This window comes from Pistacia vera, unplaced genomic scaffold (assembly GCF_008641045.1).
Source record: "Pistacia vera cultivar Batoury unplaced genomic scaffold, PisVer_v2 Contig408, whole genome shotgun sequence".
Classification (NCBI taxonomy): domain Eukaryota; kingdom Viridiplantae; phylum Streptophyta; class Magnoliopsida; order Sapindales; family Anacardiaceae; genus Pistacia; species Pistacia vera.
The window spans coordinates 905,688-923,047 of record NW_022196233.1 but is presented as its reverse complement, the minus strand read 5'-3'; the positions used below and the strand labels follow the sequence as shown (position 1 = coordinate 923,047).

The following is a 17,360-nucleotide window of genomic DNA, read 5'->3' as shown; positions in this document are numbered from 1 at the left end:
GCGAATTTTATAAGCTAGATGATTGTATTACTCATTTTGTTTTATTTAAAAGGAACAAATGAAGAATATTAATTTCTTTCGGAAAAGAAAAAATGAATCGACTTTCTATTTTCGAATTAGATCTTATACAAACTTTGATCATATTCTAAGTTTTAGAATTTTTGCACACTACAAATAGTCATTGCTGATATGGTAGACATAAGCCTTTTGTGAAAGCAAATATACCTTGTAAACAGGTCCAAAACCACCCTCTCCAAGTTTAGTTTCAGATGAGAAATATCTGTAGCTAGCATAATGGATGACACTTTAATACTTTCAAATTGGCGCCTTTCTTTCCATCGATCTCAAGCTCCTTTGCTTCACTCATTAAGTCAAACATAAACTTTGCTGTTTGGAAATTGAAAAGAAAAAGTTTGATCAGCTTGGCATTCAATAAAATATTAATCATATTTATTTGCTCTTCATTCCATATATATATGGTTATTTGTTGCATATATTACCTTCTAGTCGAAATGTTCTCCATCTAATGAAGAAAAGATACCCACGACGAGTATAACGATTGATCCAACCACTATAGCAAGTGAAATCCCCGTCCATTTCAATATCTCAGGAGCTGCAGCACCTAATAGTGAAATCATTTACACATATAAAAATATTGCCTTCATCTGCTTCTTTGACAATTTTTTTTCCAATAAGTTTGTACGTATAAGATACTGAAATATAATTATAATATTTTTTCATTGAGCTCTCATCAAACTAAATTATTTTACCTAGGCGTTTAATCTATCTACAATAATTTACTATTTAGAAAATTTTATCTTATCAGAGGGTTTTTTATACTTGGTAATATTTTTAAGAATTTTAAGGAGGTTTATAATCTCAAGAGGATTTATAGTACCAAATTATATGTGAAATCGAATAATATATATTTATAAATAATCTTTATCCTAGGAACTACTAAATAAACTGCTTGAGCTATTAATGTCAAAACACATACACTAAATCTAAAATGAAAACAAGGGAGAGTTAATTCATTTAAGCGGATGAGTACTGGAATTGGAATTCATGAGAAATAACCCTCCATTTCAACAGACGAATATCCTTTTTACAAAATAATAATAAATATAATTAATAATAATAATTCTCACAAAAAAATTCTGTTTGAAATATTAATAATAGTCCATGCTAAACTGAAGACATAGTATTTGACTAAAAACACTAAACAGAGGTAGAGTCTGACGAATAAAACTCAACAAACAAACAAAATCCTTATAGTGAGGACTTGTTTATTTGATTTTAGGTTGTTGTTTTTCAAGTGAACACACAGTAGAAGATATACTTTTTTTAATATTTATGCTTATTTTATTTTAGGAAACCAAGCAGTTGCGGTGGCGGAGCAAAGAAATTTCACCGGTGGGCCTAAAGCGAAGGTAAAAAACCATAAAAAAGCGTTCCACTTCTACAGCTGTGTATACTATTCAATATTCAAATGCAAATCGTCAAACCTGTCAGCTTTTTCTTGTCCGGAATTGAAGGAAGCGAAGAGAGATCAAGAGCTCCAGCTTGTCCATTGATTTTAAAACTCCAGCCTAAAATATATGAGAACCAGTAACAAAACCTGTTGAAGAAGAGAAGCCAATATACATGAACTCATGAAAGATTGGTGAAAGATTGACGTTAAAAGACAAGAGGGGCAATCTTGGTTGGAAGAATTTGGAGAGATGGTACATTTAACAAATTTTCAGATGCATCGTAATCGATCCAAGCCGGATTGGTTTTCCACTCAGAGATTCAAGTTTTTTTTGGTTGAACTGTCATCGAAGTGCTGCAGCTGAAGACGCATTAGAGATCAAGCTGTTGATGTTAATGCCAACGTGGTTGTCGTCGATGTCGTAAAACCAGGACTTTGAACTGTATCAAATTCAACGGCAAATAAATGATTTGAAGCGATTCCGTTATTGCTTATATTAAAGAGGCTCGGTACTGAGTTGGAAAACCTCTGAGCTCTTTAGATGGCGAGATGGTGAAGGCCATGCCATGGCACAAAATTTTGGGTAGGGAGAGACGATACCTAGAGCAAATGAGGAAGAAAGAAAAACTTCTCCATTTGTCGAGTTCTTGAAATGGATTGGCAAGCTATAGAAGGTTGACCTTGTAAAAGCTCACTGTTGTTGTTAAGCGAAGAATGCCATCATTCTCAATTTTTGCAGCTTGACTTAAGGTTAGGTTGGTGCTCAAATCTTTGAACCCTGGAAAAAAGAGTTCATTGTCATTGAGTTGGGATGATACCGGAATGGAGATAAAGAGGATAGCAGAGAAATATGCTAGAAAACTGGCCATGATAGGCAAAAGCGAAAAGAACCGGGTTGCATGAATCAAAAACTGTATAAGTATTTAAAGAGTTTAAATGGTTTCGTGAGATTGGAAGAAAGTGAAAAGTATTTTCGGGGTATTTGTTTCTGGGACTATTATCCCACAACTTACTTGAGGTTCTAGTTTAAGTCACTTCTCTCCACATTTGAAGAATTATATATATTCTCTCAATGTTATTTGTAAGTTGTCATTAGTTCATAGATAACACTTCATATCCTTTGGGCCCTGATTGTTTAAACTGAAAACTTAAGGGATGTGTGGGATAATAGTCATCGTTTCTTTTAACAGGATGGAAGGAATCAAGGAACATACAGAGAAACATACATCCTGTGAGTGCAGTATAATGCCGCGTGAAGCGTGCAGCATAAGGAACTTTTTTTTTTCAAACAATGTAGCGATTTCAAATGGAATTGTCACTTTAAAATATGTGTGTGATTGGATTTGGATGTAACTTGAGACCACTTCAGGTAATGTTTACTATATATATTTAACTCAGTCAATCGTTGACCATTGTATATATTAATGACACCATCAATAGCTGTACACCATAATACGGGGATGTCCAAATAACTGGTATTAATAATAAATGCTTTATTATGAAAAAAAAAAAAATCTTTAACATAAATATATGTTGTTATCGTTTACTTGACTGGACATTAACTAAGGTAAATTAAGGAGCTTCATCAAATAGTGCCTTTGTTTGAAATTGAAAAGTTTGAATACTACAGATGATTATTTTTTATATATATTTATACCATTTTCAATCAATCCCCCCTAACGTGCAACATATTTATTAAAATTTATACACATAATCAATACCTTTACCTTCTACATATCTATTTTATACCATTTTCAATCAATCACCCCACTATGTTCCCATCGTTTTCGTGCATTATTTTTAGGGGGAACTACTTACACATATCCAAAGTTTGCTATAAAGACAAAGTGGCACCCAAAAGGTTTGGAAATGACAAACATTCACTTTTTGTCATGTTCGGTTAAATTTCTATCTGTTAAGAGACAAAAATTGTGAAAAGACTGGAATACCCACCGATCTCCATTTCCAATGCGCCTACAAGGGCCAGTGCCACGTTTATCACCAAACTTCGCAGGAAAATGCTAAATCAAGTCAAAAAATTGATCGATGACACAAGAGGGCTGTGGAAACGGGCTTAGGGTGAGAATGAAATTACTATACTGTCTTTTAGCAAACAGAAATCCCTAACAAAATATGACAGAAAGTATTTGTTTATCATTCACAAACCTTTTGGGTATCAGTCTGTCTTATGCCAAACTTTGGGTAAGTGGAAGTTGTTCGGCCTTATTTTTATTTACAGTCAAATGCCGTGGCTCTGCATCCAACCCTTAACCTTCACTAATTCCTCCATTTCTATATCTTTTAGCATTATTCAAACCCAAACTTCTTCAAATACAATCCAACCACAAAATGAACCTTAAATAAACATTTTACGTGACCCTAACTTTCATCAATGTAACGAAACTTCACTCACGAAAAGTCCAGTCCATGATGTTCTCTTTCACTTTCCTTAAAGCCAACCCCTTTGACTTGATTTCGGTTGCATGACGAAAGAGATAAGATGAGAGTTACGGAGGGAATGGAAAGGATTAGATAAGATAAGAGAGTTTGTTCTGTTTTAGGATTATCTGGGTTTTATATGAAAGGCATTTTTTTTTTTTTGAATATATAGGTGAGACACTTCCATGAACAAGTTATTTTTCAATTTACACCCAACAAGGGGTTATTTAATAATTCCCTTTAAAAAAAAGCGCGACTACTACAAATTTGTTAACTTAAAAAAAGATGGATTAGTATTGAACCCCATCAAATAAAAATTTCAAACTTCCACTTTCCTAATTCAATTAAAAAAAAAAAAAATTCCATTACAATATCTTAAAATCATTATGTTATACTATTAGAGATTAGTAACTTAATTATCTTAAATAGAAGGTTAAAGTTGTCGGGGTGCTACATATATTTATCTAATTTATGTTTTTTCATTAATATTAAATCAGACATCTCAAGTTTAATAAGATATATGAGAAGATTTCAATTCATTCCCCCTAATAATTCAAATAACTTCTAGATTATATTGTTTATACTATTTTTTTATTTAGAGTAAGCGAATATTTCCCACCCAATAATGATTTAATGACACTTTCCTATTTACAGACTTTAAAATACCACTTTACTATCCAAATTTATATTATGTTTTCAATTCAGAGATCGTTGCAATCCCACACCTACATTCTCTTTCCAATTATCATTCACAATAACCCTTCAAACCCTAGTCCTATCGATCCTGCCAATCATCAACAATTAAGTGATTAGGGTTTGCGCAACCGCCTCTCCGAAGTCAAATTTTGATAAATCCCAACAACCAAAATCAACACTCTACTACTAAAAGACTCATCCCCTCCCTCTTCAAAAGCTCCATAGCTTGGATCTAGTTTGCTCTTGTTAGCTGCCAAAATATAAATTTGGGTAGTAAAGTGGTACTTTAAAATCCGTGAGTGAGAAAATGTCATTCAGCTATTATTTGGTTGGAAAGAGTCGTTAACTCTTTTTATTAATTAGTTAAAATTGGTTGTCCTAATATTATTTGTTTGTTGATGCGTGATTTGACACTAACCAAACGCACGTGTGAAATGCTGAGCTGACCCAGAAGACACATGTGGATAAAGAATGAGAGTAAAGAAATGATTAGACAATGTTTTAAAGTGGTTTGGATGCTTAAGGAAGCAAGTCCTACGTCCACTGATGTTGTATTAATGATAGCGGTCAGGTCGCGTTTCGCGAGCTGATTTTACAAATGATTACAAGGAAGAGTAAGAGAGAGAGTAGGCAATTTTAGAGAGATTAGCTAATCCCCAAAATTGAGAGAGGAACCCTCAATTTATAGTGGGATAGATTAGGGTTATGATTAGGTAGGATTTCCATACAAATCTTCCTTTATGTCCCATTGCCTATCTTCCAGAGCGATTTACGCGATTTGATGCAAGAATTGGACACGTGGAAGCTCTCTAGCTTCTGGTTGGCCTAGCGCGCACCCCTGCACTGACAGAAGCGTGCTGCTTCTTTCATCACGTGACTCGGTTGCAGGTGTACCCAAGTTCTGCTTTTTCATATTGACCTGGCCTTACGTCAACCCTGCTTTCTTCAGTCATAACATTGTTGTACTATTTTTATTGCATAACTAATTTTTATCTTAAGCATGTGTATAAAGATATGATTAAGCAATAAAACTTATGAAAAATAGAAATATTAGTTCAATCTCAGAAAACTTTCGATAATGAATAATCAATGAAAAACCAACATTTTTGTCATTCTTGATTTTCTAAAATTTAACTTATAAACAGGTCCAAACAACTTTTCTCCGAATTTATTTTCAGATGAGAAACTATTTGTGGTGTCCATGATGGATGAAACACTATATACTTTTAAATGAATTTTTTTGCTTCACTCATTAAGTCCAGTTGGAACTTCCCTGTTTCAATTAACATGAGAAAGTTGAGCTTTGCATTCAATAAATAACAATAATATAACTTAGTGGACATGTTCTGACGAGTTTAGGGTTATGCTGTCCCTAGTAATCTTTTCAGAGATCAACCGTAGTTTTCTTCTATCAATACCAAGTTCCTTTTGGATTGACCTGAATGTAGATTGATACTGTTGACAATCCAGTTATTAGATGCACAATTAGTAGAGATAGTATTAATGACACCATCAATAGCTGTGCACTACGGCCCCATAATACGGGGATGTCCAAAAACAAGTATTAACAATAAATGCTTTAATTAATTAAAAAGGAATCTTTACACACACACACCATAGCTGCGCACTACGGCCCTAATACGGGGATGTCCAAATAACAAGTATCAACAATAAATGCTTATTAATTATAAAAAAGAATCTTTAACATATTATATATTGTTATTGTTATTGTTTACTTGACTTTGAATTAACTCAGGTCAAATTAAGGAGCTTTATCAAATAATCCTTTGTTTGAAATTGAGAAGTTCGAATACTTCATGATTTTTTTTTTTAATATTTTTTATACCATTTTTAATCAATCACCCTGACGTGTGACATATTTATTAAAATTTATACCATAATCATACTTTACCTTCTAACATATTAAATAAATGACAATTGACTTAAAAACAAAAAAAAATAGATAAATGTTTAGTGATTCTCATATTACAATAAAACATGTCTGTAAGTATTTGTCAAATATGAATTCAGTGTGATAACACTAATTTTTGATGTCGTGACATCTCTTTGTTTATGCACAATTATCGTGTCATGATTTCTGGTGTCACCACACTACCTCATTGTCCATGTGATGGCACGAGCCCAGCCATATATTTTATGCACCATGTTACGTCTCCAATAGTTGCTAGGATATTATCCTTATATGAGATATGTGTTTGTGGTCCTTGTACACTTGTCATTAGTCCATATGGCGTACTAGAAGATTCGTTTTGCCTTGTCTATGGTCTCAAAGAAGTTTGTGTGAACTTTTCTAAAAAGGCGAAAGTGGAATACTGGATTCTTGCTAAGTGAATAGTACTCTGACTGTCAGAATAGATAGTGATCTTCTTCTGACTAATTTTGAATCATCCAATAGCCCTTGTAACCAAATAGCTTCCTTCACAGCCTCTGTAACTGCCATGTATTCGTCTCTGTAGTAGACAAAGCAACTGTAGACTGCAAAGAATATTTCCAACTTACTGGGCTCTAGCAAGAGTAAAAACATATCCGTAGTTGACCGATGCTTGTCCAAATCACCAGCATAATCAGAAAATCACATAGCCAACAGTAAATTGACTAAGATTTTCATCCGCTCAAAAACCAAACCAATGTTTACAGTACCTATAATATACCGTAAAATCCACTTCACAGCTTGCTAATGTCCTTTACCAGGATCATGCATTACCTGCTCACAATTCTAACTGCATGTGAAATGTCGGGCCTAGTACACACCATTGAATACATCAAGCTACCAACCATATTTGAATACGGAACTTTTGACATATACTCTCGTTCTTCATGCGTACTTGGAGATAATGACGCACTAAGCTTTATATGAGAGCAAGTGGAGTACTTACAGGTTTTGTACTTTTAGTTATGCCAAAACGTTGTAAGACCTTCTTTAGATATTGCTTTTGTGTCAACAAACCTTGCCATTTCCTCTATCTCTAATTATCTTCATACCGAGAATCTTCTGGCTTCCCCTAAATCCTTCATCTCAAATTCTTGATTTAGTTGAGCCTTTAACTTCTCAATTTCTTCTACATTCTTTGAAGCAATCAACATATCATCAACATATAAGAGTAGATAAATGAGAGTATCACCTTGTAGCCTTTGAAAATACACACAGTTGTCAAATTTGCTTCTGTGTACTCCTGACCCATCATAAACCTATAAAATCGCTTGTACCACTGCCTCGAAGATTGTTTCAAACCATAGCGATCTTTTCAGTTTACAAACCCAATCTTCCTTCCCAATACTTCTAAATCCTTCTGGCTGAGTCATATAGATTTCCTCTTCCAAATCACCTGTAGAAACGCGGTTTTCACATCAAGTTGAACAAGTTCAAGATTCATCTGAGCAACCAAGGCCAACAAAATTCTAATGGAAGAATGCTTTACAACTGGAGAAAATACTCATTGAAATCTATTCCTTCCTTCTGAGCGTAGCCTTTCGCCACCAACCTTGCCTTGTATCGAATGTCTTTCAAATTCGGAAATCTTCTTTCTTTGCATATACCCTTTGCATCTAATTGCCTTCTTATTCTTTGGTAATTGAACAACCTCCCAAGTTTCATTCTTATGGAGAGACTGCATCTCTTCTTTCATGGCTTTCCTCCACTTACCATTTTCGGAACTGCTAGCTACTTCTTATGTGAAGGAACTTCACCATCTTCAATGGGAGTGCATAGGCCACCGTATTAGCAAAACGAGTAGGCTTGCGAATTTCTCGTCTTGGCCTATAACAGCAATGGATTCTGTTGAGGTTCTTAGGAAGAATCCTCTTCTTCATCTCAATGAACTCCTCTATCATAGGAGTCTCATTTCCAGCTGGGCTAACTGATGTTGTTTCAAACTCCACCCTGCTGGCGAGATGCTCCACCTGTTGCGGAGTACTGAAAACCTTCATCTGGCTTCCTGTTTTCTTTCCACAAAAAAGACTCATCAAATGTCACATCCCTACTAAACAATATTTTCTTCGAACTTGGACACCAAAGACGGTATCCTTTCACACCTGAGGTAATCCCATAAATACTGCTTTCTTTGCTCTAGATCTAACTTAGACTCTTTCACATGATAATAAGCAGTGGAACCAAAAACATGTAAAGTCATAATCAGAAACAGGTTTTCCAGACCATACTTCAATCGCGTCTTGCCTTCAATTATAGTTGATGGTAGACGATTAATGAGATGACATGCATATATAACTGCCTCAACCCAAAACTCTTTGCCCAACCCAGAATTGGACAACATACATCGAACTTTCTTCAGTATAGTTCGATTCATGGTTCTGCCACCCCATTCTGCTGTGGTTGTTTCTTACTATAAAGTGACGTACTATTCCATCATCTTGGCAAACTTTCAAAAATGGATCACTACGATACTCCCCAATTATCTGTAGGTAGCTGCTTGATCTTTCTGTCAGTCTGAGTCTCAATCATCTTTTTCCATTTAAGGAAAACACCAAGTACGTTATCTTTAGTTTTATCACATACACCCAACTCTTCTGGAAAAATAATCTACAAAAGTGACAAAATAGTGCATACCTCCCAAAGATGTTGTTTTGGTAGGTCCTCACACATCAGAATGAACATAATCCAAAATACTCTTACTATTATGGATTGCGGTGCCGAATTTCACTCTTGTCTGTTTTCCCAGAACACATGCTCACAAAAATCGCTTACAGGTCTTTGCACCTTTCAGTAAGCCTTGATTCACCAAACTAGTAAGGCTTTTTCACCTGCATGCCCAAACGCATATGCCATAGCTTGAGCATTTTTGAATCTGCATCCTTCTGCACGACTGCAGCTGTCGTTTCAATAACTGTACTACCATTATAGTAATACAAGTTGTTTCTCCTCGTGCCTTTCATTACCACAAGAGTGCCTGAAGAAACTTTTAAATTCCATCTCGCATATTCACTGTGAAGCCTTTAGATTCCAAGGCTCCCAAGAGATGAGATTCTTTTTCAACTTCGGTACATACCGAACATCTGTCAGAGTTCTAGTTGAGCCATCATGATTCTTCAACCGAATTGAACCTATCCCAGTTGTTTTACAAGCATCATCATTGCCCATATAAACAACTCCACCATCAAGTTCTTCAAAATTAAAGAACCACTCCTTGTGGGGACACATATGATAGGTACAACCTGACTCATAATCCACTCATTTGATCCAGAGGTGGATGGTAGGGTAACTAGACAGAAATCAGACTCATCCTCTTCACTCAACACGTATGCATCAGAAGTAGCTTTGCCTCTTTCTTTTGCAACTTCGGACAATCTTTCTTCCAATGCCCTTTCTCACGACAAAAGGCACATTGATCCCTATTGAGTTTTCCCTTAGAACGAGATCTTCCTCTTCTCTCCTTCTTCCGACTCTGATTTTGACTCCGCCCTCTTGCAACAAGAGCTTCTGCTGACTCATCTCTATTCTCCTTCTGATCTTCTTCAAATTTCATGATTGGACAGACCAGAACAAACTTCTTCAAAGGACAATTTTTCTTCCCATGAAGAATGTAATACTAAGATAGTCCAACTCATCTGGAAGAGATCCAATTAACAACATAGCCTTATGCTCATCTTGAATGTTTCATCCAAATTTAACAAATCAGCAATTAATTTGTTAAATTTATCAATATGGCTACTGATATGTACCTGGTCTCAACTGAAGACGAAACAGTCTTTTATCAAATAGAGCGCATTCTCATTACTTTTCTTCATGTATTTGTTTTCCAGCGCCTTCCATAACTTATTGGCAGAAGTCTCTTTCATGAATGGATATTTTTGCTCTCTACAAAGACATGAGCGAATCATCCCACACGCTTTACATTCAACCTCACCCAGTCTTTCTCATAGACATCTTCTGGTTTTTCCTCCTCCGAACGATATCTAGATCCTGCTGATACAAGCTATCCATTACCTCACTCTGCAAACCAAAATTATTTTGGCCATCAAATTTTTCAACATCAATTTTTGCATTTGAAACCGTAATCATCTTTACTGGTGCGGATGGTGGTGCCGCGGACGGTGATGCCTCAGACGATAAATCCTCGGACAATGATGCCTTTATGCCTACTCAATTGGCTTGGTAAACAAAGTTCCCAATAACCAAGCTCCACAATTATTATATTCAATAGCTAACCAACAATCAACAATAGCCCTAGGTAGTAGTAAGTGCTGAAATGATTAATACGCACCAGGAAAATTCCCAGGAAACAATGGGGGGTCACAAATGTCCCAATTAAAATCCAGTCTCCTAGACTTTTATCGTCTTTTTGATAGAATTTTCCTAGACATACAATAACCATACAAATCTACTCACTGTCCTAAACCTAGGCTCTGATACCATGTTATGCACGGAAACATAAACTCTATGCTAGCTATTGAATATATAATAACAAGTAGTAAAGCATAAATAAATAGCCAAAATTAAATGCAAAAATAAAGAATATCAGGAATAACGAGGTTCGGTATTGAAATCTACGTCCTGTGCTGCAAAAGAAAACTCTACTATCTCCAGACATTACAAACTTTTGGGTAATACAACAAATACCCAAACAAAAGGGAGATAAAATAAACTTACAAACTAAAGGGTCTTAAAGAAAGCCCTAAACAAAAGAAGTATAAAGGAATTACAACTTGGGATGCCTAATAACAATGATATGGTCCTTAAATATAGGCCCCAAAGTTTCCCACTTTTCAATCCTAATCAATGTGTGACAAACAACCTTTTCTTGGCCTATACATATAAGTCCTTAACCTTTCTCCATTATCATTTCTACCCCATCTGATTTTGCTAAAAGCCATTTTCAACAAAATCCCACACTTTAACTTGAAATACACAGAAACAATGGCAAGAAGGAAGAAAAAGAGAGCTTTTATTACTACAATTCACATTACTCAGTAAAATCAAAGAAAAAGATCCAATTTAAACTAGTGGGAAAGAGTACTAGTTGTGTGAAGAGTGCAGCTACAACTTAATTCTAAGTAGGACTGTGAGATGGTGTCAAGCTGCCTCATAAGTGGCTGTGTCATCACCAGGTGGATCTGACTTATCTGGACACATCAGCAGAACGGTAAAGTCAGTTATCATACAAAAGGAATTCCAATCTTTCTCTCGTGTCCTGGAAAAAAAATTGTCCCTTTGCCTTTACCGTGGATCCATTACTGATATGTTAAGTTCTTGTTTGTATTCTCTGTCCGTGTTATCCACTCGCATTGTCCACAACAATCTTTCTTTCAATGGAAAATGCAGGCTGTTTTGGCATTGGCATTTTACACCTTCTTGTGCATAGAAATAACAACTGACATGATAGTCTGTCCATGGATTGTGTTCAACACAAAGCAAGGCCAAGTTTAACATCTCAAACTTGGTCCTCACATATGAATCAGTAGTGTTGGATTCATTAGTCCGTGTCCACACCTTCCTTCACAACTGCCATGCCTTGTCAAAACTTAAATAATTATTAAACATTGAGATAAACATATAGTTGGTTAACATAATAACACATAATATAGTACTGCATTATGAACTTACATATGCAATCAGGTTAGAGGTGACCATCAAAAGATATTGTTGTTGCAACCTCCTACCACTTATGATCTCCAAAACTAAACTCCGAAACTGAATATATCAGATTTCTCAGAGAAGATGCCACCTATAGCGTATTCAGGACCATATAACCACTAAATTTCATTTTAAAGTACATCAGTTATTTGTAAAAAAAAAAAAAAAAAAATGATAATCAAGTTCGTTGGAGAGCAAATTTTAATTTCCACACAAATTCAAAGAGAGATTCTTAAATTTATGTTTACTCACCGTGTGCCCAAAATTTCGTATTTGCTTCAGATTGACTTTGGTAAACACTTTTGCCATACCAAATCGATATCTTGGGATTCATATTTTTTCAGTAATATTACTGGCTTTCAAGTCTCTGAGAATTATTCTCTTAAATACTTGTGTAGATAAAGTAGTCCGTAGCTTTTCTCATGATGTTAAAACATTTGTTCCAATCAAACATTCCTTTTAGATTCATCTGTTATAAGAAAGGTTTAGGAACGTGTACATAATAATCAAGTAGAAGTTTCAATTGTGAAGAAACCAAGCATAGATAGTTAAAGAATATCATATTTACCAAAAATATATGTGTCCAACTTTATTTGCATGTATTCGTAGACCAATATTTTCTCTTGCCCTTGAATGCAGAAACCCAAGAGCCGCACCAGATTGGTGTGTTGTAATTTAGCTACTATTATAAGCTCTTCTTGAACTCCACTAGTCCTTGTTTGGACTTCCTGATAGCCTCTTTATTGCTACCTCTTGCCCGTCAGGCAACAAACCCTGACAATAATAAATAGTCATTGCTTGAATGTTAGACATAAGCTTTTGTGAAAGCATATACCTTGTAAACAGTCCAAAACACCACCTCCTCAAGTTTAGTTTCAGATGAGAAATTATCTGTAGCTAGCATAAGGATGACACTTTATATACTTTCAAATTGACGCCTTTCTTTCCATCGTCTCAAGTCCTTTGCTTCACTCATTAAGTCAAACATAAACTTGGCTGTTTGGAAATTGAAAGAAAAAGTTTGATCAGCTTGGCATTCAATAAATATTTATCATATTTATTTGCTCTCATTCATATATATATATATATATGGTTAATTTGTTGTATTTACCTTCTGTGAAATGTTCTCCATCTAATGAAAAAGATACCCAGGACGAGTATAAGATTAATCCAACCACTATAACAGGTGAAATCCCGATCCATTCAATACTCGGAGCTGCAGCACCATAGTGAATCATTTACACATATAAAAATATTGTCTTCATCTGCTTCTTGACCATTTTTTTTTTCCAATTAGTTTGTAGGTAGTTAAGATACTGAAATTATAATTATAATATTTTTTCATTGATTCTCACAACTACGAAATTATTTTCCTAGGCGTTTTTCTATCATACAAATTTACTATTTTAGAAAATTTTATCTTATCAGAGGGTTTTTTTACTTCATAATTAGTTTTAAGAGATTTTAGGAGGTTTAATAATCTCAAGAGGATTTACAGTACAAATTATATTTGAAATTGAATAATATAAATTTATAATAATAGTCTTTATTCCTAGGAACTACTAATAAACCTAGCTGGAGCTAGTAATAGTCAAAAACAATACACTCAATCTAAATAATACAAGAGAGAGTTAATCATTTATAAGCGGACGAGTACTGGAATTGAGGAATTCATAGAAATAACCCTCCATTTCCAGACGAATATCCTTTTTACAAAATAAAAATAAATATAATTAATAAAAATATTCTCACAAAAAATCTGTTTGAAATATTAATAAGTCCATGCTAACTGAAGACATAGTATTTGACTAAAAACACTAAACAGAGGTAGATCTGCGAATAAAACTCAACAAACAACAAAATCCTTACTGAGGACTTGTTATTTGATTTAGGTTGTTGTTTTTCAAGTGAACACACAGTAGAAGATATACTTTTGTTAATATTTTATTGCTTTTTATTTTATGAAACCAAGCAGTTGCGGTGGCGGAGAAAAGAAATTTCACTGGTGGGCCTAAAGCGAAGGAAAACCAATAAAAGCGTTCCACTTCTACAGCTGTGTATACTATTCTATATCAATGCAAATCGTCAAACCTGTCGCTTTTTCTGTCGAATTGAGGACGAAGAGAGATCAGAGCTCCAGCTTGTCATTCATTGATTTTAAAACTCCAGCCTAAAATATAATGAGAACTAGTAACAAGACCTGTTGAGAAGGAAGCCAATATACATGGACTCAAGAATATTGGTGAAAGATTGACGTTAAAAGACAAGAGGGCAATCTGGTTTGGAAGAATTTAGAGATGGTGACATTTACAAATTTTCAGATGCATCGTAATCGATCCAAGCAGGATTGGTTTTCCACTCATGAGAATCAATTCTCGTTTGGTTGAACTGTCATCGATGTAGGCTGGCAGTTGAAGACCATTAGAGATCAAGCTGTTGATGTCGATGCCAACGTGGTTGCCGTCGATGTCGTGAACCAGGACTTTGAAATGTATCAAACTCAAGCAGATAAATGATTTGAAGCGTTTCCGTTTGGTCTTATTAAAGAGGCCTAGATAATGACCAGCTACAGTATCATTGAGCTCTTTAGATGGTGAGATGGTGAAGGCCATGCCGTGGCCACCATCATTTGGATAGGAAGGGACGATACCTAGAGCAAATGAGAAGAGAAAGAAAGAACTTCTCCATTTTCGAGTTCTTGAATTGGATTGGCAAGCATAGAAGCTTGGCCTAGTAAACGTTCACTGTCGTTGTTAGCAAAGAACGCCATCTTTCTCAAATTTTGCAGCTCCACTAAGGTTAGGTTGGCGCTGAATCTTTGAATCCTGGAAAATAGAGTTCATTGTCATGAGTTGGGATGATACTGGAATGGAGAGAAAGAGGAAAGCAAGAAGAACTGAGAAATTTCTGGCCATGATAAGGACAAAAAGGGAAAGAACTGTGGACCTTGAATAAAAAACAACTTGATAAGATTTTGAAGAGGTTTGGGGTTATTATTTATCATGAGGGACGGAGGTAGAAAATTTGTTCAGCAGAGTCTGACATTGAACCATTTAAAATAAAGAAAAAAAGAGTATTTTATATCTCTAAAATAGTACACATTATATACTTTACACCTGCGGCTTTTTTATTCTCAATTGTAATTGATGACGCTTTCTTATTATTGTGGCTCAAACCTATTGACAATCCTACTCAAAGAAATAAGTTGTTACTTAAGCAAAACATGCGAGTTTCCAGTCTTTTCAATTAAGATAGTATGGAGGATTGAAGCTACCATTAAACGGTTCTCTAGCAGGTTAATAGATCACTTCATCATAATATACTATCTTATGTCCTATGTAAGTAGATTTGAGACAAAAACTCAATTTTGTATTTCAGTATCCACATAAAATTCTTTATATGAGATATTTTATTAATGACTAACATTATTGAATATCATTAAGATAACTAAAACTATATTTTGATACTTACAATCATAACCAATCATAGCTTATTTTTTATTTGAACTCTAATCATTCTCTATATCATAATTGGGCATACTTTTTTTTTTAATAATAATATTATATTTTGAATGAATAAGATATAATTAATCAAATAGGATAAGATTCAATATGTTTGGTACTTTTGGAAAACATTTTTTAAAATATTTAGATTATTTTTTAACCCCCTACATTTAGCTAAAGACCCTGCAAAAAATAAAGTTTAAAATTAAAAAAAAAACTTTCACTCACCTACTGATTGCCGGTAGCTGCTATTACTATCAGACGGGCTAAAAGTCATCGAATGACGTATGATTGGTTGGATTTGGCTGTCATGCACCAATCTGTCTGTTTTTGGCCAATCATATACCAAATAACGACAAGATATGGTCGTTATCAACGGCCAGATCTTGGTTGTACATTTGGATGTTTCCGACTAGATCCATGGTGAACATGGCTAGAAAGAGAAAGATCGGCTAGATCTAACTGATCGTGAGTCATTCCGATGCTGACGGTGATTGTGGCAAGCATTTTGCTTGAGTAGAATAAGATTTTTTTGTTAATTTATAAACTTTTATTAAGAAATGTAATTGTTAAATATTTGAATGAATATAATATGATTGAATTTTGAATTAAATAGTTAATATTAATAATATATTTTCGCTTTTAGGTAAGATAATAAAATAAAATAGGACGATACTATGAATCTAAATTCTTTCTCTACCAACATTAATATTTGATATGGACATGGGTTAGCTGACAAATCCAAACAAGCAGAGCAGGCATCAACGTCTCTGACTTGCGAAACTTGATTCGTTAAATGTTATACATGTGCTGCTTCTGTTAGCCATTGATAAGGTAATTAATATATTCCAAAACTGATGGAGCCTGCGATAACATAGTCAACTAGTCTTCATGTAACTGTCATTTCGACAAAATTGTTCAAAGGATGTTGCACTGACTAATTAGCAAACAACACAAACGAGTGGAAACCGGATCAATTATATGTCGATAGAAATGCTTACCCATGAATATTTATTTAATCAAATAAATTATATTAATATAAAAAAATATTACATCTAATATAAAATGATACTAAATACAAAATTATAACATAACGTAAAATTTTATATATAGTAATTTAATTTTCTGAATTAATTTTTTTTGAGTTATTTTAACTTTAATATTATATTGAATAATTTATATTTTATATTTTTATTAATTTTTTAATTATATTATTATATGAATTTATTATTATAAATAATAATTAAATTAAATTAATACAAATAATAAATTTGATGTGATTTTTGATATAAAATTAATGCTAAAATATTAAAAAATTAAAAAACAATAAAAAGCAACCATAAAAAGAAAAAAAAAATTATTGGCGCTATAATACCATAGCCATTTTGGCGTGGCGTTCGGAGTGGTTGGCGTGGCGTTGGAGTGGGTGGAGATGCCCTTACTATCAGCTGTCATTCTGCGCCATTATCCTGAGTATCACTATTGGATTGACTTGTCTTCACACATTATTCACTTTCTTCCATTGGCATTAATTGCTTCTGCAACTTCCATATCATCACTGAATCAGAGATATAGGGCCACGATTTCATACAATAATTGCTTCTGCCAACTTTTGTATTGATTTTTAAAAAATGGGCTACGA

The 17,360-nt window shown here is 34.2% G+C and overlaps 1 long non-coding RNA gene across 1 annotated transcript; it reads right to left on the bottom strand.

The window, feature by feature from the left end:
* Positions 1 to 319: 319 nt before the first annotated feature.
* Positions 320 to 1,590, bottom strand: LOC116142425. The gene is made up of 3 exons (XR_004129987.1): positions 1,506 to 1,590; positions 501 to 622; positions 320 to 387 (listed from the first exon to the last, which is right to left on the bottom strand). It is a non-coding gene; the product is annotated as an uncharacterized LOC116142425 (long non-coding RNA).
* Positions 1,591 to 17,360: the final 15,770 nt, after the last annotated feature.